The sequence below is a fragment of the Mustelus asterias genome, unplaced genomic scaffold, assembly GCF_964213995.1.
Source record: "Mustelus asterias unplaced genomic scaffold, sMusAst1.hap1.1 HAP1_SCAFFOLD_112, whole genome shotgun sequence".
Classification (NCBI taxonomy): domain Eukaryota; kingdom Metazoa; phylum Chordata; class Chondrichthyes; order Carcharhiniformes; family Triakidae; genus Mustelus; species Mustelus asterias.
Genome location: NW_027590153.1, coordinates 930165 through 954553, shown reverse-complemented (window position 1 = coordinate 954553; position 24389 = coordinate 930165).

The following is a 24389-nucleotide window of genomic DNA, read 5'->3' as shown; positions in this document are numbered from 1 at the left end:
ATCCTGTACTCCCACACTGCCCAGGTACCCTGTACTCCCACACTGCCCAGATACCCTGTACTCCCACACTGCCCAGATATTGTGTACTCACACACTGCCCAGGTACCCTGTACTCCCACACTGCCCAGATATCCTGTACTCCCACTCTGCCCAGGTACCTGTACTCACACACTGCCCAGGTACCTGTACTCACACACTGCCCAGGTACCTGTACTCACACACTGCCCAGGTACCTGTACTCCCACACTGCCCAGATACCCTGTACTCCCACACTGCCCAGGTACCCTGTACTCCGACACTGCCCAGATATCCAGTACTCCCACACTGCCCAGATATCCTGTACTCCCACACTGCCCAGATAACCTGTACTCCCAGACTGCCCAGGTACCTGTACTCACACACTGCCCAGGTACCTGTACTCACACACTGCCCAGGTCCCTGTACTCACACACTGCCCAGGTACCTGTACTCCCACACTGCCCAGATATCCTGTACTCCCACACTGCCCAGATATCCTGTACTCCAACACTGCCCAGGTACCCTGTACTCCCACACTGCCCAGGTATCCGGTACTCCCACAAAGCCCAGATACCCTGTACTCCCACACTGCCCAGATACCCTGTACTCCCACACTGCCCAGATACCCTGTACTCCCACACTGCCCAGATATCCTGTACTCCCACACTGCCCAGATACCCTGTACTCCCACACTGCCCAGGCATGCTGTACTCCCACACTGCCCAGATACCCTGTACTCCCACACTGCCCAGGCATGCTGTACTCCCACACTGCCCAGATACCCTGTACTCCCACACTGCTCAGACATCCTGTACTCCCACACTGCCCAGATACCCTGTACTCCCACACTGCCCAGATACCCTGTACTCCCACACTGCCCAGATACCCTGTACTCCCACACTGCCCAGATATCCTGTACTCCCACTCTGCCCAGGTACCCTGTACTCCCACACTGCCCAGATACCCTGTACTCCCACACTGCCCAGATACCCTGTACTACCACACTGCCCAGATATCCTGTACTCCCACACTGCCCAGATATCCTGTTCTCCCACACTGCCCAGATACCCTGTACTCCCACACTGCCCAGATATCCTGTACTCCCACACTGCCCAGATATCCTGTACTCCCACACTGCCCAGGCACCTGTACTCACACACTGCCCAGGTACCTGTACTCACACACTGCCCAGGTACCTGTACTCACACACTGCCCAGGTACCTGTACTCCCACACTGCCGAGATACCCTGTACTCCCACACTGCCCAGGTACCCTGTACTCCCACACTGCCCAGATATCCTGTACTCCCACACTGCCCAGCTATCCTGTACTCCCACACTGCCCAGATAACCTGTACTCCCAGACTGCCCAGCTACCTGTACTCACACACTGCCCAGGTACCTGTACTCACACACTGCCCAGGTACCTGTACTCACACACTGCCCAGGTACCTGTACTCCCACACTGCCCAGGTACCCTGTACTCCCACACTGCCCAGATATCCTGTACTCCCACACTGCCCAGGTACCCTGTACTCCCACACTGCCCTGATACCCTGTACTCCCACACTGCCCAGATATTGTGTACTCACACACTGCCCAGGTACCCTGTACTCCCACACTGCCCAGATACCCTGTACTCCCACACTGCCCAGATACCCTGTACTCCCACACTGCCCAGTTACCCTGTACTCCCACACTGCCCAGGTTCCCTGTACTCCCACACTGCCCAGATACCCTGTACTCCCACACTGCCCAGATATCCTGTACTCCCACACTGCCCAGGTACCCTGTACTCCCACACTGCCCAGATATTCTGTACTCCCACACTGCCCAGATATCCTGTACTCCCACACTGCCCAGGTACCCTGTACTCCCACACTGCCCAGATATCCTGTACTCCCACACTGCCCATGTTCCCTGTACTCCCACACTGCCCAGGTACCCTGTACTCCCACACTGCCCAGGTTCCCTGTACTCCCACACTGCCCAGGTACCCTGTACTCCCACACTGCCCAGATACCCTGTACTCCCACACTGCCCAGATACCCTGTACTCCCACACTGCCCAGATATCCTGTACTCCCACTCTGCCCAGGTACCCTGTACTCCCACACTGCCCAGATACCCTGTACTCCCACACTGCCCAGATACCCTGTACTCCCACACTGCCCAGATATCCTGTACTCCCACACTGCCCCGATATCCTGTTCTCCCACACTGCCCAGATACCCTGTACTCCCACACTGCCCAGATATCCTGTACTCCCACACTGCCCAGGCATCCTGTAATCCCACACTGGCCAGATATCCTGTACTCCCACACTGCCCAGATATCCTGTACTCCCACACTGCCCAGGTACCTGTACTCACACACTGCCCAGGTACCTGTACTCACACACTGCCCAGGTACCTGTACTCACACACTGCCCAGGTACCTGTACTCCCACACTGCCGAGATACCCTGTACTCCCACACTGCCCAGGTACCCTGTACCCCCACACTGCCCAGATATCCTGTACTCCCACACTGCCCAGATATCCTGTACTCCCACACTGCCCAGATATCCTGTACTCCCACACTGCCCAGGCATCCTGTAATCCCACACTGGCCAGATATCCTGTACTCCCACACTGCCCAGATATCCTGTACTCCCACACTGCCCAGCTACCTGTACTCACACACTGCCCAGGTACCTGTACTCACACACTGCCCAGGTACCTGTACTCACACACTGCCCAGGTACCTGTACTCCCACACTGCCCAGGTACCCTGTACTCCCACACTGCCCAGATAACCTGTACTCCCACACTGCCCAGGTACCCTGTACTCCCACACTGCCCAGATACCCTGTACTCCCACACTGCCCAGATATTGTGTACTCACACACTGCCCAGGTACCCTGTACTCCCACACTGCCCAGATACCCTGTACTCCCACACTGCCCAGATACCCTGTACTCCCACACTGCCCAGTTACCCTGTACTCCCACACTGCCCAGGTTCCCTGTACTCCCACACTGCCCAGATACCCTGTACTCCCACACTGCCCAGATATCCTGTACTCCCACACTGCCCAGGTACCCTGTACTCCCACACTGCCCAGATATTCTGTACTCCCACACTGCCCAGATATCCTGTACTCCCACACTGCCCAGGTACCCTGTACTCCCACACTGCCCAGATATCCTGTACTCCCACACTGCCCATGTTCCCTGTACTCCCACACTGCCCAGGTACCCTGTACTCCCACACTGCCCAGGTTCCCTGTACTCCCACACTGCCCAGGTACCCTGTACTCCCACACTGCCCAGATACCCTGTACTCCCACACTGCCCAGGTACCCTGTACTCCCACACTGCCCAGATATCCTGTACTCCCACACTGCCCAGATATCCTGTACTCCCACACTGCCCAGATACCCTGTACTCCCACACTGCCGAGATACCCTGTACGCCCACACTGCCCAGATACCCTGTACTCCCACACTGCCCAGATATCCTGTACTCCCACACTGCCCAGATACCCTGTACTCCCACACTGCCCAGGTACCCTGTACTCCCACACTGCCCAGATATCCTGTACTCCCACACTGCCCAGATACCCTGTACTCCCACACTGCCCAGTTACCCTGTACTCCCACACTGCCCAGGTTCCCTGTACTCCCACACTGCCCAGATACCCTGTACTCCCACACTGCCCAGATATCCTGTACTCCCACACTGCCCAGGTACCCTGTACTCCCACACTGCCCAGATATTCTGTACTCCCACACTGCCCAGATATCCTGTACTCCCACACTGCCCAGGTACCCTGTACTCCCACACTGCCCAGATATCCTGTACTCCCACACTGCCCATGTTCCCTGTACTCCCACACTGCCCAGGTACCCTGTACTCCCACACTGCCCAGGTTCCCTGTACTCCCACACTGCCCAGGTACCCTGTACTCCCACACTGCCCAGATACCCTGTACTCCCACACTGCCCAGATACCCTGTACTCCCACACTGCCCAGATATCCTGTACTCCCACTCTGCCCAGGTACCCTGTACTCCCACACTGCCCAGATACCCTGTACTCCCACACTGCCCAGATACCCTGTACTCCCACACTGCCCAGATATCCTGTACTCCCACACTGCCCAGATATCCTGTTCTCCCACACTGCCCAGATACCCTGTACTCCCACACTGCCCAGATATCCTGTACTCCCACACTGCCCAGGCATCCTGTAATCCCACACTGGCCAGATATCCTGTACTCCCACACTGCCCAGATATCCTGTACTCCCACACTGCCCAGGTACCTGTACTCACACACTGCCCAGGTACCTGTACTCACACACTGCCCAGGTACCTGTACTCACACACTGCCCAGGTACCTGTACTCCCACACTGCCGAGATACCCTGTACTCCCACACTGCCCAGGTACCCTGTACCCCCACACTGCCCAGATATCCTGTACTCCCACACTGCCCAGATATCCTGTACTCCCACACTGCCCAGATATCCTGTACTCCCACACTGCCCAGGCATCCTGTAATCCCACACTGGCCAGATATCCTGTACTCCCACACTGCCCAGATATCCTGTACTCCCACACTGCCCAGCTACCTGTACTCACACACTGCCCAGGTACCTGTACTCACACACTGCCCAGGTACCTGTACTCACACACTGCCCAGGTACCTGTACTCCCACACTGCCCAGGTACCCTGTACTCCCACACTGCCCAGATAACCTGTACTCCCACACTGCCCAGGTACCCTGTACTCCCACACTGCCCAGATACCCTGTACTCCCACACTGCCCAGATATTGTGTACTCACACACTGCCCAGGTACCCTGTACTCCCACACTGCCCAGATACCCTGTACTCCCACACTGCCCAGATACCCTGTACTCCCACACTGCCCAGTTACCCTGTACTCCCACACTGCCCAGGTTCCCTGTACTCCCACACTGCCCAGATACCCTGTACTCCCACACTGCCCAGATATCCTGTACTCCCACACTGCCCAGGTACCCTGTACTCCCACACTGCCCAGATATTCTGTACTCCCACACTGCCCAGATATCCTGTACTCCCACACTGCCCAGGTACCCTGTACTCCCACACTGCCCAGATATCCTGTACTCCCACACTGCCCATGTTCCCTGTACTCCCACACTGCCCAGGTACCCTGTACTCCCACACTGCCCAGGTTCCCTGTACTCCCACACTGCCCAGGTACCCTGTACTCCCACACTGCCCAGATACCCTGTACTCCCACACTGCCCAGGTACCCTGTACTCCCACACTGCCCAGATATCCTGTACTCCCACACTGCCCAGATATCCTGTACTCCCACACTGCCCAGATACCCTGTACTCCCACACTGCCGAGATACCCCGTACGCCCACACTGCCCAGATACCCTGTACTCCCACACTGCCCAGATATCCTGTACTCCCACACTGCCCAGATACCCTGTACTCCCACACTGCCCAGGTACCCTGTACTCCCACACTGCCCAGATATCCTGTACTCCCACACTGCCCAGATACCCTGTACTCCCACACTGCCCAGATATCCTGCACTCCCACACTGCCCAGATATCCTGCACTCCCACACTGCCCAGATACCCTGTACTCCCACACTGCCCAGATATCCTGTACTCCCACACTGCCCAGCTACCCTGTACTCCCACACTGCCCAGATACCCTGTACTCCCACACTGCCCAGATACCCTGTACTCCCACACTGCCCAGGTACCCTGTACTCCCACACTGCCCAGATATCCTGTACTCCCACACTGCCCAGATATCCTGTTCTCCCACACTGCCCAGGTACCCTGTACTCCCACACTGCCCAGATACCCTGTACTCCCACACTGCCCAGATATTGTGTACTCACACACTGCCCAGGTACCCTGTACTCCCACACTGCCCAGATATCCTGTACTCCCACTCTGCCCAGGTACCTGTACTCACACACTGCCCAGGTACCTGTACTCACACACTGCCCAGGTACCTGTACTCACACACTGCCCAGGTACCTGTACTCCCACACTGCCCAGATACCCTGTACTCCCACACTGCCCAGGTACCCTGTACTCCCACACTGCCCAGATATCCTGTACTCCCACACTGCCCAGATATCCTGTACTCCCACACTGCCCAGATAACCTGTACTCCCTCACTGCCCAGATATTCTGTACTCCCACACTGCCCAGATATCCTGTACTCCCACACTGCCCAGGTACCCTGTACTCCCACACTGCCCAGATATCCTGTACTCCCACACTGCCCATGTTCCCTGTACTCCCACACTGCCCAGGTACCCTGTACTCCCACACTGCCCAGGTTCCCTGTACTCCCGCACTGCCCAGATATCCTGTACTCCCACACTGCCCAGATACCCTGTACTCCCACACTGCCCAGGTACCCTGTACTCCCACACTGCCCAGATATCCTGTACTCCCACACTGCCCAGATACCCTGTACTCCCACACTGCCCAGATATCCTGCACTCCCACACTGCCCAGATATCCTGCACTCCCACACTGCCCAGATACCCTGTACTCCCACACTGCCCAGATATCCTGTACTCCCACACTGCCCAGCTACCCTGTACTCCCACACTGCCCAGATACCCTGTACTCCCACACTGCCCAGATACCCTGTACTCCCACACTGCCCAGGTACCCTGTACTCCCACACTGCCCAGATATCCTGTACTCCCACACTGCCCAGATATCCTGTACTCCCACACTGCCCAGGTACCCTGTACTCCCACACTGCCCAGATACCCTGTACTCCCACACTGCCCAGATATTGTGTACTCACACACTGCCCAGGTACCCTGTACTCCCACACTGCCCAGATATCCTGTACTCCCACTCTGCCCAGGTACCTGTACTCACACACTGCCCAGGTACCTGTACTCACACACTGCCCAGGTACCTGTACTCACACACTGCCCAGGTACCTGTACTCCCACACTGCCCAGATACCCTGTACTCCCACACTGCCCAGGTACCCTGTACTCCCACACTGCCCAGATATCCTGTACTCCCACACTGCCCAGATATCCTGTACTCCCACACTGCCCAGATAACCTGTACTCCCAGACTGCCCAGGTACCTGTACTCACACACTGCCCAGGTACCTGTACTCACACACTGCCCAGGTACCTGTACTCACACACTGCCCAGGTACCTGTACTCCCACACTGCCCAGATATCCTGTACTCCCACACTGCCCAGATATCCTGTACTCCAACACTCCCCAGGTACCCTGTACTCCCACACTGCCCAGGTATCCGGTACTCCCACACTGCCCAGGTACCCTGTACTCCCACACTGCCCAGATATCCTGTACTCCCACACTGCCCAGATATCCTGTACTCCCACACTGCCCAGGTACCCTGTACTCCCACACTGCCCAGATACCCTGTACTCCCACACTGCCCAGATATTGTGTACTCACACACTGCCCAGGTACCCTGTACTCCCACACTGCCCAGATATCCTGTACTCCCACTCTGCCCAGGTACCTGTACTCACACACTGCCCAGGTACCTGTACTCACACACTGCCCAGGTACCTGTACTCACACACTGCCCAGGTACCTGTACTCCCACACTGCCCAGATACCCTGTACTCCCACACTGCCCAGGTACCCTGTACTCCCACACTGCCCAGATATCCTGTACTCCCACACTGCCCAGATATCCTGTACTCCCACACTGCCCAGATAACCTGTACTCCCAGACTGCCAAGGTACCTGTACTCACACACTGCCCAGGTACCTGTACTCACACACTGCCCAGGTACCTGTACTCACACACTGCCCAGGTACCTGTACTCCCACACTGCCCAGATATCCTGTACTCCCACACTGCCCAGATATCCTGTACTCCAACACTGCCCAGGTACCCTGTACTCCCACACTGCCCAGGTATCCGGTACTCCCACAAAGCCCAGATACCCTGTACTCCCACACTGCCCAGATACCCTGTACTCCCACACTGCCCAGATACCCTGTACTCCCACACTGCCCAGATATCCTGTACTCCCACACTGCCCAGATACCCTGTACTCCCACACTGCCCAGGCATGCTGTACTCCCACACTGCCCAGATACCCTGTACTCCCACACTGCCCAGGCATGCTGTACTCCCACACTGCCCAGATACCCTGTACTCCCACACTGCCCAGACATCCTGTACTCCCACACTGCCCAGATACCCTGTACTCCCACACTGCCCAGATACCCTGTACTCCCACACTGCCCAGATACCCTGTACTCCCACACTGCCCAGATATCCTGTACTCCCACTCTGCCCAGGTACCCTGTACTCCCACACTGCCCAGATACCCTGTACTCCCACACTGCCCAGATACCCTGTACTACCACACTGCCCAGATATCCTGTACTCCCACACTGCCCAGATATCCTGTTCTCCCACACTGCCCAGATACCCTGTACTCCCACACTGCCCAGATATCCTGTACTCCCACACTGCCCAGGCATCCTGTAATCCCACACTGGCCAGATATCCTGTACTCCCACACTGCCCAGATATCCTGTACTCCCACACTGCCCAGGTACCTGTACTCACACACTGCCCAGGTACCTGTACTCACACACTGCCCAGGTACCTGTACTCACACACTGCCCAGGTACCTGTACTCCCACACTGCCGAGATACCCTGTACTCCCACACTGCCCAGGTACCCTGTACTCCCACACTGCCCAGATATCCTGTACTCCCACACTGCCCAGATATCCTGTACTCCCACACTGCCCAGATAACCTGTACTCCCAGACTGCCCAGCTACCTGTACTCACACACTGCCCAGGTACCTGTACTCACACACTGCCCAGGTACCTGTACTCACACACTGCCCAGGTACCTGTACTCCCACACTGCCCAGGTACCCTGTACTCCCACACTGCCCAGATATCCTGTACTCCCACACTGCCCAGGGACCCTGTACTCCCACACTGCCCAGATACCCTGTACTCCCACACTGCCCAGGCATGCTGTACTCCCACACTGCCCAGATACCCTGTACTCCCACACTGCCCAGACATCCTGTACTCCCACACTTCCCAGATATCCTGTACTCCCACACTGCCCAGATATCCTGTACTCCCACACTGCCCAGATTCCCTGTACTCCCACACTGCCCAGATACCCTGTACTCCCACACTGCCCAGATACCCTGTACTCCCACACTGCCCAGATATCCTGTACTCCCACTCTGCCCAGGTACCCTGTACTCCCACACTGCCCAGATACCCTGTACTCCCACACTGCCCAGATATCCTGTACTCCCACACTGCCCAGATATACTGTACTCCCACACTGCCCAGATATCCTGTACTCCCACACTGCCCAGATACCCTGTACTCCCACACTGCCCAGATATCCTGTACTCCCACACTGCCCAGGCATCCTGTAATCCCACACTGGCCAGATATCCTGTACTCCCACACTGCCCAGATATCCTGTACTCCCACACTGCCCAGGTACCTGTACTCACGCACTGCCCAGGTACCTGTACTCACACACTGCCCAGGTACCTGTACTCACACACTGCCCAGATATCCTGTACTCCCACACTGCCCAGATATCCTGTACTCCCACACTGCCCAGATATCCTGTACTCCCACACTGCCCAGATAACCTGTACTCCCAGACTGCCCAGGTACCTGGACTCACACACTGCCCAGATATCCTGTACTCCCACACTGCCCAGATACCCTGTACTCCCACACTGCCCAGATATCCTGTACTCTCACACTGCCCAGATAACCTGTACTCCCAGACTGCCCAGGTACCCTGTACTCCCACACTGCCCAGGGACCCTGTACTCCCACACTGCCCAGATATCCTGTACTCCCATACTGCCCAGGCACCCTGTACTCCCACACTGCCCAGGTATCCTGTACACCCACACTGCCCAGATATCCTGTACTCCCACACTGCCCAGATATCCTGTACTCCTACACTGCCCCGATACGCTGTACTCCCACACTGCCCAGATATCCTGTACTCCCACACTGCCCAGGTATCCTGTACTCCCACACTGCCCAGATATCCTGTACTCCCACACTGCCCAGATATCCTGTACTCCAACACTGCCAAGGTACCCTGTACTCCCACACTGCCCAGGTATCCGGTACTCCCACAAAGCCCAGATTCCCTGTACTCCCACACTGCCCAGATACCCTGTACTCCCACACTGCCCAGGTATCCTGTACTCCCACACTGCCCAGATATCCTGTACTCCCACACTGCCCAGATATCCTGTACTCCAACACTGCCCAGGTACCCTGTACTCCCACACTGCCCAGATATCCTGTACTCCCACACTGCCCATGTTCCCTGTACTCCCACACTGCCCAGGTACCCTGTACTCCCACACTGCCCAGGTTCCCTGTACTCCCACACTGCCCAGGTACCCTGTACTCCCACACCGCCCAGATATCCTGTACTCCCACTCTGCCCAGGTACCCTGTACTCCCACACTGCCCAGATACCCTGTACTCCCACACTGCCCAGATACCCTGTACTCCCACACTGCCCAGATATCCTGTACTCCCACACTGCCCAGATATCCTGTTCTCCCACACTGCCCAGATACCCTGTACTCCCACACTGCCCAGATATCCTGTACTCCCACACTGCCCAGGCATCCTGTAATCCCACACTGGCCAGATATCCTGTACTCCCACACTGCCCAGATATCCTGTACTCCCACACTGCCCAGGTACCTGTACTCACACACTGCCCAGGTACCTGTATTCACACACTGCCCAGGTACCTGTACTCCCACACTGCCCAGGTACCCTGTACCCCCACACTGCCCAGATATCCTGTACTCCCACACTGCCCAGATATCCTGTACTCCCACACTGCCCAGATATCCTGTACTCCCACACTGCCCAGGCATCCTGTAATCCCACACTGGCCAGATATCCTGTACTCCCACACTGCCCAGATATCCTGTACTCCCACACTGCCCAGCTACCTGTACTCACACACTGCCCAGGTACCTGTACTCACACACTGCCCAGGTACCTGTACTCACACACTGCCCAGGTACCTGTACTCCCACACTGCCCAGGTACCCTGTACTCCCACACTGCCCAGATAACCTGTACTCCCACACTGCCCAGGTACCCTGTACTCCCACACTGCCCAGATACCCTGTACTCCCACACTGCCCAGATATTGTGTACTCACACACTGCCCAGGTACCCTGTACTCCCACACTGCCCAGATACCCTGTACTCCCACACTGCCCAGATACCCTGTACTCCCACACTGCCCAGTTACCCTGTACTCCCACACTGCCCAGGTTCCCTGTACTCCCACACTGCCCAGATACCCTGTACTCCCACACTGCCCAGATATCCTGTACTCCCACACTGCCCAGGTACCCTGTACTCCCACACTGCCCAGATATTCTGTACTCCCACACTGCCCAGATATCCTGTACTCCCACACTGCCCAGGTACCCTGTACTCCCACACTGCCCAGATATCCTGTACTCCCACACTGCCCATGTTCCCTGTACTCCCACACTGCCCAGGTACCCTGTACTCCCACACTGCCCAGGTTCCCTGTACTCCCACACTGCCCAGGTACCCTGTACTCCCACACTGCCCAGATACCCTGTACTCCCACACTGCCCAGGTACCCTGTACTCCCACACTGCCCAGATATCCTGTACTCCCACACTGCCCAGATATCCTGTACTCCCACACTGCCCAGATACCCTGTACTCCCACACTGCCGAGATACCCTGTACGCCCACACTGCCCAGATACCCTGTACTCCCACACTGCCCAGATATCCTGTACTCCCACACTGCCCAGATACCCTGTACTCCCACACTGCCCAGGTACCCTGTACTCCCACACTGCCCAGATATCCTGTACTCCCACACTGCCCAGATACCCTGTACTCCCACACTGCCCAGTTACCCTGTACTCCCACACTGCCCAGGTTCCCTGTACTCCCACACTGCCCAGATACCCTGTACTCCCACACTGCCCAGATATCCTGTACTCCCACACTGCCCAGGTACCCTGTACTCCCACACTGCCCAGATATTCTGTACTCCCACACTGCCCAGATATCCTGTACTCCCACACTGCCCAGGTACCCTGTACTCCCACACTGCCCAGATATCCTGTACTCCCACACTGCCCATGTTCCCTGTACTCCCACACTGCCCAGGTACCCTGTACTCCCACACTGCCCAGGTTCCCTGTACTCCCACACTGCCCAGGTACCCTGTACTCCCACACTGCCCAGATACCCTGTACTCCCACACTGCCCAGATACCCTGTACTCCCACACTGCCCAGATATCCTGTACTCCCACTCTGCCCAGGTACCCTGTACTCCCACACTGCCCAGATACCCTGTACTCCCACACTGCCCAGATACCCTGTACTCCCACACTGCCCAGATATCCTGTACTCCCACACTGCCCAGATATCCTGTTCTCCCACACTGCCCAGATACCCTGTACTCCCACACTGCCCAGATATCCTGTACTCCCACACTGCCCAGGCATCCTGTAATCCCACACTGGCCAGATATCCTGTACTCCCACACTGCCCAGATATCCTGTACTCCCACACTGCCCAGGTACCTGTACTCACACACTGCCCAGGTACCTGTACTCACACACTGCCCAGGTACCTGTACTCACACACTGCCCAGGTACCTGTACTCCCACACTGCCGAGATACCCTGTACTCCCACACTGCCCAGGTACCCTGTACCCCCACACTGCCCAGATATCCTGTACTCCCACACTGCCCAGATATCCTGTACTCCCACACTGCCCAGATATCCTGTACTCCCACACTGCCCAGGCATCCTGTAATCCCACACTGGCCAGATATCCTGTACTCCCACACTGCCCAGATATCCTGTACTCCCACACTGCCCAGCTACCTGTACTCACACACTGCCCAGGTACCTGTACTCACACACTGCCCAGGTACCTGTACTCACACACTGCCCAGGTACCTGTACTCCCACACTGCCCAGGTACCCTGTACTCCCACACTGCCCAGATAACCTGTACTCCCACACTGCCCAGGTACCCTGTACTCCCACACTGCCCAGATACCCTGTACTCCCACACTGCCCAGATATTGTGTACTCACACACTGCCCAGGTACCCTGTACTCCCACACTGCCCAGATACCCTGTACTCCCACACTGCCCAGATACCCTGTACTCCCACACTGCCCAGTTACCCTGTACTCCCACACTGCCCAGGTTCCCTGTTCTCCCACACTGCCCAGATACCCTGTACTCCCACACTGCCCAGATATCCTGTACTCCCACACTGCCCAGGTACCCTGTACTCCCACACTGCCCAGATATTCTGTACTCCCACACTGCCCAGATATCCTGTACTCCCACACTGCCCAGGTACCCTGTACTCCCACACTGCCCAGATATCCTGTACTCCCACACTGCCCATGTTCCCTGTACTCCCACACTGCCCAGGTACCCTGTACTCCCACACTGCCCAGGTTCCCTGTACTCCCACACTGCCCAGGTACCCTGTACTCCCACACTGCCCAGATACCCTGTACTCCCACACTGCCCAGGTACCCTGTACTCCCACACTGCCCAGATATCCTGTACTCCCACACTGCCCAGATATCCTGTACTCCCACACTGCCCAGATACCCTGTACTCCCACACTGCCGAGATACCCCGTACGCCCACACTGCCCAGATACCCTGTACTCCCACACTGCCCAGATATCCTGTACTCCCACACTGCCCAGATACCCTGTACTCCCACACTGCCCAGGTACCCTGTACTCCCACACTGCCCAGATATCCTGTACTCCCACACTGCCCAGATACCCTGTACTCCCACACTGCCCAGATATCCTGCACTCCCACACTGCCCAGATATCCTGCACTCCCACACTGCCCAGATACCCTGTACTCCCACACTGCCCAGATATCCTGTACTCCCACACTGCCCAGCTACCCTGTACTCCCACACTGCCCAGATACCCTGTACTCCCACACTGCCCAGATACCCTGTACTCCCACACTGCCCAGGTACCCTGTACTCCCACACTGCCCAGATATCCTGTACTCCCACACTGCCCAGATATCCTGTTCTCCCACACTGCCCAGGTACCCTGTACTCCCACACTGCCCAGATACCCTGTACTCCCACACTGCCCAGATATTGTGTACTCACACACTGCCCAGGTACCCTGTACTCCCACACTGCCCAGATATCCTGTACTCCCACTCTGCCCAGGTACCTGTACTCACACACTGCCCAGGTACCTGTACTCACACACTGCCCAGGTACCTGTACTCACACACTGCCCAGGTACCTGTACTCCCACACTGCCCAGATACCCTGTACTCCCACACTGCCCAGGTACCCTGTACTCCCACACTGCCCAGATATCCTGTACTCCCACACTGCCCAGATATCCTGTACTCCCACACTGCCCAGATAACCTGTACTCCCTCACTGCCCAGATATTCTGTACTCCCACACTGCCCAGATATCCTGTACTCCCACACTGCCCAGGTACCCTGTACTCCCACACTGCCCAGATATCCTGTACTCCCACACTGCCCATGTTCCCTGTACTCCCACACTGCCCAGGTACCCTGTACTCCCACACTGCCCAGGTTCCCTGTACTCCCGCACTGCCCAGATATCCTGTACTCCCACACTGCCCAGATACCCTGTACTCCCACACTGCCCAGGTACCCTGTACTCCCACACTGCCCAGATATCCTGTACTCCCACACTGCCCAGATACCCTGTACTCCCACACTGCCCAGATATCCTGCACTCCCACACTGCCCAGATATCCTGCACTCCCACACTGCCCAGATACCCTGTACTCCCACACTGCCCAGATATCCTGTACTCCCACACTGCCCAGCTACCCTGTACTCCCACACTGCCCAGATACCCTGTACTCCCACACTGCCCAGATACCCTGTACTCCCACACTGCCCAGGTACCCTGTACTCCCACACTGCCCAGATATCCTGTACTCCCACACTGCCCAGATATCCTGTACTCCCACACTGCCCAGGTACCCTGTACTCCCACACTGCCCAGATACCCTGTACTCCCACACTGCCCAGATATTGTGTACTCACACACTGCCCAGGTACCCTGTACTCCCACACTGCCCAGATATCCTGTACTCCCACTCTGCCCAGGTACCTGTACTCACACACTGCCCAGGTACCTGTACTCACACACTGCCCAGGTACCTGTACTCACACACTGCCCAGGTACCTGTACTCCCACACTGCCCAGATACCCTGTACTCCCACACTGCCCAGGTACCCTGTACTCCCACACTGCCCAGATATCCTGTACTCCCACACTGCCCAGATATCCTGTACTCCCACACTGCCCAGATAACCTGTACTCCCAGACTGCCCAGGTACCTGTACTCACACACTGCCCAGGTACCTGTACTCACACACTGCCCAGGTACCTGTACTCACACACTGCCCAGGTACCTGTACTCCCACACTGCCCAGATATCCTGTACTCCCACACTGCCCAGATATCCTGTACTCCAACACTCCCCAGGTACCCTGTACTCCCACACTGCCCAGGTATCCGGTACTCCCACACTGCCCAGGTACCCTGTACTCCCACACTGCCCAGATATCCTGTACTCCCACACTGCCCAGATATCCTGTACTCCCACACTGCCCAGGTACCCTGTACTCCCACACTGCCCAGATACCCTGTACTCCCACACTGCCCAGATATTGTGTACTCACACACTGCCCAGGTACCCTGTACTCCCACACTGCCCAGATATCCTGTACTCCCACTCTGCCCAGGTACCTGTACTCACACACTGCCCAGGTACCTGTACTCACACACTGCCCAGGTACCTGTACTCACACACTGCCCAGGTACCTGTACTCCCACACTGCCCAGATACCCTGTACTCCCACACTGCCCAGGTACCCTGTACTCCCACACTGCCCAGATATCCTGTACTCCCACACTGCCCAGATATCCTGTACTCCCACACTGCCCAGATAACCTGTACTCCCAGACTGCCAAGGTACCTGTACTCACACACTGCCCAGGTACCTGTACTCACACACTGCCCAGGTACCTGTACTCACACACTGCCCAGGTACCTGTACTCCCACACTGCCCAGATATCCTGTACTCCCACACTGCCCAGATATCCTGTACTCCAACACTGCCCAGGTACCCTGTACTCCCACACTGCCCAGGTATCCGGTACTCCCACAAAGCCCAGATACCCTGTACTCCCACACTGCCCAGATACCCTGTACTCCCACACTGCCCAGATACCCTGTACTCCCACACTGCCCAGATATCCTGTACTCCCACACTGCCCAGATACCCTGTACTCCCACACTGCCCAGGCATGCTGTACTCCCACACTGCCCAGATACCCTGTACTCCCACACTGCCCAGGCATGCTGTACTCCCACACTGCCCAGATACCCTGTACTCCCACACTGCCCAGACATCCTGTACTCCCACACTGCCCAGATACCCTGTACTCCCACACTGCCCAGATACCCTGTACTCCCACACTGCCCAGATACCCTGTACTCCCACACTGCCCAGATATCCTGTACTCCCACTCTGCCCAGGTACCCTGTACTCCCACACTGCCCAGATACCCTGTACTCCCACACTGCCCAGATACCCTGTACTACCACACTGCCCAGATATCCTGTACTCCCACACTGCCCAGATATCCTGTTCTCCCACACTGCCCAGATACCCTGTACTCCCACACTGCCCAGATATCCTGTACTCCCACACTGCCCAGGCATCCTGTAATCCCACACTGGCCAGATATCCTGTACTCCCACACTGCCCAGATATCCTGTACTCCCACACTGCCCAGGTACCTGTACTCACACACTGCCCAGGTACCTGTACTCACACACTGCCCAGGTACCTGTACTCACACACTGCCCAGGTACCTGTACTCCCACACTGCCGAGATACCCTGTACTCCCACACTGCCCAGGTACCCTGTACTCCCACACTGCCCAGATATCCTGTACTCCCACACTGCCCAGATATCCTGTACTCCCACACTGCCCAGATAACCTGTACTCCCAGACTGCCCAGCTACCTGTACTCACACACTGCCCAGGTACCTGTACTCACACACTGCCCAGGTACCTGTACTCACACACTGCCCAGGTACCTGTACTCCCACACTGCCCAGGTACCCTGTACTCCCACACTGCCCAGATATCCTGTACTCCCACACTGCCCAGGGACCCTGTACTCCCACACTGCCCAGATACCCTGTACTCCCACACTGCCCAGGCATGCTGTACTCCCACACTGCCCAGATACCCTGTACTCCCACACTGCCCAGACATCCTGTACTCCCACACTTCCCAGATATCCTGTACTCCCACACTGCCCAGATATCCTGTACTCCCACACTGCCCAGATTCCCTGTACTCCCACACTGCCCAGATACCCTGTACTCCCACACTGCCCAGATACCCTGTACTCCCACACTGCCCAGATATCCTGTACTCCCACTCTGCCCAGGTACCCTGTACTCCCACACTGCCCAGATACCCTGTACTCCCACACTGCCCAGATATCCTGTACTCCCACACTGCCCAGATATACTGTACTCCCACACTGCCCAGATATCCTGTACTCCCACACTGCCCAGATACCCTGTACTCCCACACTGCCCAGATATCCTGTACTCCCACACTGCCCAGGCATCCTGTAATCCCACACTGGCCAGATATCCTGTACTCCCACACTGCCCAGATATCCTGTACTCCCACACTGCCCAGGTACCTGTACTCACGCACTGCCCAGGTACCTGTACTCACACACTGCCCAGGTACCTGTACTCACACACTGCCCAGATATCCTGTACTCCCACACTGCCCAGATATCCTGTACTCCCACACTGCCCAGATATCCTGTACTCCCACACTGCCCAGATAACCTGTACTCCCAGACTGCCCAGGTACCTGGACTCACACACTGCCCAGATATCCTGTACTCCCACACTGCCCAGATACCCTGTACTCCCACACTGCCCAGATATCCTGTACTCTCACACTGCCCAGATAACCTGTACTCCCAGACTGCCCAGGTACCCTGTACTCCCACACTGCCCAGGGACCCTGTACTCCCACACTGCCCAGATATCCTGTACTCCCATACTGCCCAGGCACCCTGTACTCCCACACTGCCCAGGTATCCTGTACACCCACACTGCCCAGATATCCTGTACTCCCACACTGCCCAGATATCCTGTACTCCTACACTGCCCCGATACGCTGTACTCCCACACTGCCCAGATATCCTGTACTCCCACACTGCCCAGGTATCCTGTACTCCCACACTGCCCAGATATCCTGTACTCCCACACTGCCCAGATATCCTGTACTCCAACACTGCCAAGGTACCCTGTACTCCCACACTGCCCAGGTATCCGGTACTCCCACAAAGCCCAGATTCCCTGTACTCCCACACTGCCCAGATACCCTGTACTCCCACACTGCCCAGGTATCCTGTACTCCCACACTGCCCAGATATCCTGTACTCCCACACTGCCCAGATATCCTGTACTCCAACACTGCCCAGGTACCCTGTACTCCCACACTGCCCAGATATCCTGTACTCCCACACTGCCCATGTTCCCTGTACTCCCACACTGCCCAGGTACCCTGTACTCCCACACTGCCCAGGTTCCCTGTACTCCCACACTGCCCAGGTACCCTGTACTCCCACACCGCCCAGATATCCTGTACTCCCACTCTGCCCAGGTACCCTGTACTCCCACACTGCCCAGATACCCTGTACTCCCACACTGCCCAGATACCCTGTACTCCCACACTGCCCAGATATCCTGTACTCCCACACTGCCCAGATATCCTGTTCTCCCACACTGCCCAGATACCCTGTACTCCCACACTGCCCAGATATCCTGTACTCCCACACTGCCCAGGCATCCTGTAATCCCACACTGGCCAGATATCCTGTACTCCCACACTGCCCAGATATCCTGTACTCCCACACTGCCCAGGTACCTGTACTCACACACTGCCCAGGTACCTGTATTCACACACTGCCCAGGTACCTGTACTCACACACTGCCCAGGTACCTGTACTCCCACACTGCCGAGATACCCTGTACTCCCACACTGCCCAGGTACCCTGTACCCCCACACTGCCCAGATATCCTGTACTCCCACACTGCCCAGATATCCTGTACTCCCACACTGCCCAGATATCCTGTACTCCCACACTGCCCAGGCATCCTGTAATCCCACACTGGCCAGATATCCTGTACTCCCACACTGCCCAGATATCCTGTACTCCCACACTGCCCAGCTACCTGTACTCACACACTGCCCAGGTACCTGTACTCACACACTGCCCAGGTACCTGTACTCACACACTGCCCAGGTACCTGTACTCCCACACTGCCCAGGTACCCTGTACTCCCACACTGCCCAGATAACCTGTACTCCCACACTGCCCAGGTACCCTGTACTCCCACACTGCCCAGATACCCTGTACTCCCACACTGCCCAGATATTGTGTACTCACACACTGCCCAGGTACCCTGTACTCCCACACTGCCCAGATACCCTGTACTCCCACACTGCCCAGATACCCTGTACTCCCACACTGCCCAGTTACCCTGTACTCCCACACTGCCCAGGTTCCCTGTACTCCCACACTGCCCAGATACCCTGTACTCCCACACTGCCCAGATATCCTGTACTCCCACACTGCCCAGGTACCCTGTACTCCCACACTGCCCAGATATTCTGTACTCCCACACTGCCCAGATATCCTGTACTCCCACACTGCCCAGGTACCCTGTACTCCCACACTGCCCAGATATCCTGTACTCCCACACTGCCCATGTTCCCTGTACTCCCACACTGCCCAGGTACCCTGTACTCCCACACTGCCCAGGTTCCCTGTACTCCCACACTGCCCAGGTACCCTGTACTCCCACACTGCCCAGATACCCTGTACTCCCACACTGCCCAGGTACCCTGTACTCCCACACTGCCCAGATATCCTGTACTCCCACACTGCCCAGATATCCTGTACTCCCACACTGCCCAGATACCCTGTACTCCCACACTGCCGAGATACCCTGTACGCCCACACTGCCCAGATACCCTGTACTCCCACACTGCCCAGATATCCTGTACTCCCACACTGCCCAGATACCCTGTACTCCCACACTCCCCAGGTACCCTGTACTCCCACACTGCCCAGATATCCTGTACTCCCACACTGCCCAGATACCCTGTACTCCCACACTGCCCAGATATCCTGCACTCCCACACTGCCCAGATATCCTGCACTCCCACACTGCCCAGATACCCTGTACTCCCACACTGCCCAGATATCCTGTACTCCCACACTGCCCAGCTACCCTGTACTCCCACACTGCCCAGATACCCTGTACTCCCACACTGCCCAGATACCCTGTACTCCCACACTGCCCAGGTACCCTGTACTCCCACACTGCCCAGATATGCTGTACTCCCACACTGCCCAGATATCCTGTTCTCCCACACTGCCCAGGTACCCTGTACTCCCACACTGCCCAGATACCCTGTACTCCCACACTGCCCAGATATTGTGTACTCACACACTGCCCAGGTACCCTGTACTCCCACACTGCCCAGATATCCTGTACTCCCACTCTGCCCAGGTACCTGTACTCACACACTGCCCAGGTACCTGTACTCACACACTGCCCAGGTACCTGTACTCACACACTGCCCAGGTACCTGTACTCCCACACTGCCCAGATAACCTGTACTCCCACACTGCCCAGGTACCCTGTACTCCCACACTGCCCAGATACCCTGTACTCCCACACTGCCCAGATATTGTGTACTCACACACTGCCCAGGTACCCTGTACTCCCACACTGCCCAGATACCCTGTACTCCCACACTGCCCAGATACCCTGTACTCCCACACTGCCCAGTTACCCTGTACTCCCACACTGCCCAGGTTCCCTGTACTCCCACACTGCCCAGATACCCTGTACTCCCACACTGCCCAGATATCCTGTACTCCCACACTGCCCAGGTACCCTGTACTCCCACACTGCCCAGATATTCTGTACTCCCACACTGCCCAGATATCCTGTACTCCCACACTGCCCAGGTACCCTGTACTCCCACACTGCCCAGATATCCTGTACTCCCACACTGCCCATGTTCCCTGTACTCCCACACTGCCCAGGTACCCTGTACTCCCACACTGCCCAGGTTCCCTGTACTCCCACACTGCCCAGGTACCTGTACTCACACACTGCCCAGGTACCTGTACTCCCACACTGCCCAGATATCCTGTACTCCCACACTGCCCAGATATCCTGTACTCCAACACTCCCCAGGTACCCTGTACTCCCACACTGCCCAGGTATCCGGTACTCCCACACTGCCCAGGTACCCTGTACTCCCACACTGCCCAGATATCCTGTACTCCCACACTGCCCAGATATCCTGTACTCCCACACTGCCCAGGTACCCTGTACTCCCACACTGCCCAGATACCCTGTACTCCCACACTGCCCAGATATTGTGTACTCACACACTGCCCAGGTACCCTGTACTCCCACACTGCCCAGATATCCTGTACTCCCACTCTGCCCAGGTACCTGTACTCACACACTGCCCAGGTACCTGTACTCACACACTGCCCAGGTACCTGTACTCACACACTGTCCAGGTACCTGTACTCCCACACTGCCCAGATACCCTGTACTCCCACACTGCCCAGGTACCCTGTACTCCCACACTGCCCAGATATCCTGTACTCCCACACTGCCCAGATATCCTGTACTCCCACACTGCCCAGATATTCTGTACTCCCACACTGCCCAGATATCCTGTACTCCCACACTGCCCAGGTACCCTGTACTCCCACACTGCCCAGATATTGTGTACTCCCACACTGCCCATGTTCCCTGTACTCCCACACTGCCCAGGTACCCTGTACTCCCACACTGCCCAGGTTCCCTGTACTCCCACACTGCCCAGGTACCCTGTACTCCCACACTGCCCAGATACCCTGTACTCCCACACTGCCCAGGTACCCTGAACTCCCACACTGCCCAGATATCCTGTACTCCCACACTGCCCAGATATCCTGTACTCCCACACTGCCCAGATACCCTGTACTCCCACACTGCCGATATACCCAGTACGCCCACACTGCCCAGATACCCTGTACTCCCACACTCCCCAGATATCCTGTACTCCCACACTGCCCAGATACCCTGTACTCCCACACTGCCCAGGTACCCTGTACTCCCACACTGCCCAGATATCCTGTACTCCCACACTGCCCAGATACCCTGTACTCCCACACTGCCCAGATATCCTGCACTCCCACACTGCCCAGATATCCTGCACTCCCACACTGCCCAGATACCCTGTACTCCCACACTGCCCAGATATCCTGTACTCCCACACTGCCCAGCTACCCTGTACTCCCACACTGCCCAGATACCCTGTACTCCCACACTGCCCAGATACCCTGTACTCCCACACTGCCCAGGTACCCTGTACTCCCACACTGCCCAGATATCCTGTACTCCCACACTGCCCAGATATCCTGTACTCCCACACTGCCCAGGTACCCTGTACTCCCACACTGCCCAGATACCCTGTACTCCCAAACTGCCCAGATATTGTGTACTCACACACTGCCCAGGTACCCTGTACTCCCACACTGCCCAGATATCCTGTACTCCCACTCTGCCCAGGTACCTGTACTCACACACTGCCCAGGTACCTGTACTCACACACTGCCCAGGTACCTGTACTCACACACTGCCCAGGTACCTGTACTCCCACACTGCCCAGATACCCTGTACTCCCACACTGCCCAGGTACCCTGTACTCCCACACTGCCCAGATATCCTGTACTCCCACACTGCCCAGATATCCTGTACTCCCACACTGCCCAGATAACCTGTACTCCCAGACTGCCCAGGTACCTGTACTCACACACTGCCCAGGTACCTGTACTCACACACTGCCCAGGTACCTGTACTCACACACTGCCCAGGTACCTGTACTCCCACACTGCCCAGATATCCTGTACTCCCACACTGCCCAGATATCCTGTACTCCAACACTCCCCAGGTACCCTGTACTCCCACACTGCCCAGGTATCCGGTACTCCCACACTGCCCAGGTACCCTGTACTCCCACACTGCCCAGATATCCTGTACTCCCACACTGCCCAGATATCCTGTACTCCCACACTGCCCAGGTACCCTGTACTCCCACACTGCCCAGATACCCTGTACTCCCACACTGCCCAGATATTGTGTACTCACACACTGCCCAGGTACCCTGTACTCCCACACTGCCCAGATATCCTGTACTCCCACTCTGCCCAGGTACCTGTACTCACACACTGCCCAGGTACCTGTACTCACACACTGCCCAGGTACCTGTACTCACACACTGCCCAGGTACCTGTACTCCCACACTGCCCAGGTACCCTGTACTCCCACACTGCCCAGGTACCCTGTACTCCCACACTGCCCAGATATCCTGTACTCCCACACTGCCCAGATATCCTGTACTCCCACACTGCCCAGATAACCTGTACTCCCAGACTGCCCAGGTACCTGTACTCACACACTGCCCAGGTACCTGTACTCACACACTGCCCAGGTACCTGTACTCACACACTGCCCAGGTACCTGTACTCCCACACTGCCCAGATATCCTGTACTCCCACACTGCCCAGATATCCTGTACTCCAACACTGCCCAGGTACCCTGTACTCCCACACTGCCCAGGTATCCGGTACTCCCACAAAGCCCAGATACCCTGTACTCCCACACTGCCCAGATACCCTGTACTCCCACACTGCCCAGATACCCTGTACTCCCACACTGCCCAGATATCCTGTACTCCCACACTGCCCAGATACCCTGTACTCCCACACTGCCCAGGCATGCTGTACTCCCACACTGCCCAGATACCCTGTACTCCCACACTGCCCAGGCATGCTGTACTCCCACACTGCCCAGATACCCTGTACTCCCACACTGCCCAGACATCCTGTACTCCCACACTGCCCAGATACCCTGTACTCCCACACTGCCCAGATACCCTGTACTCCCACACTGCCCAGATACCCTGTACTCCCACACTGCCCAGATATCCTGTACTCCCACTCTGCCCAGGTACCCTGTACTCCCACACTGCCCAGATACCCTGTACTCCCACACTGCCCAGATACCCTGTACTCCCACACTGCCCAGATATCCTGTACTCCCACA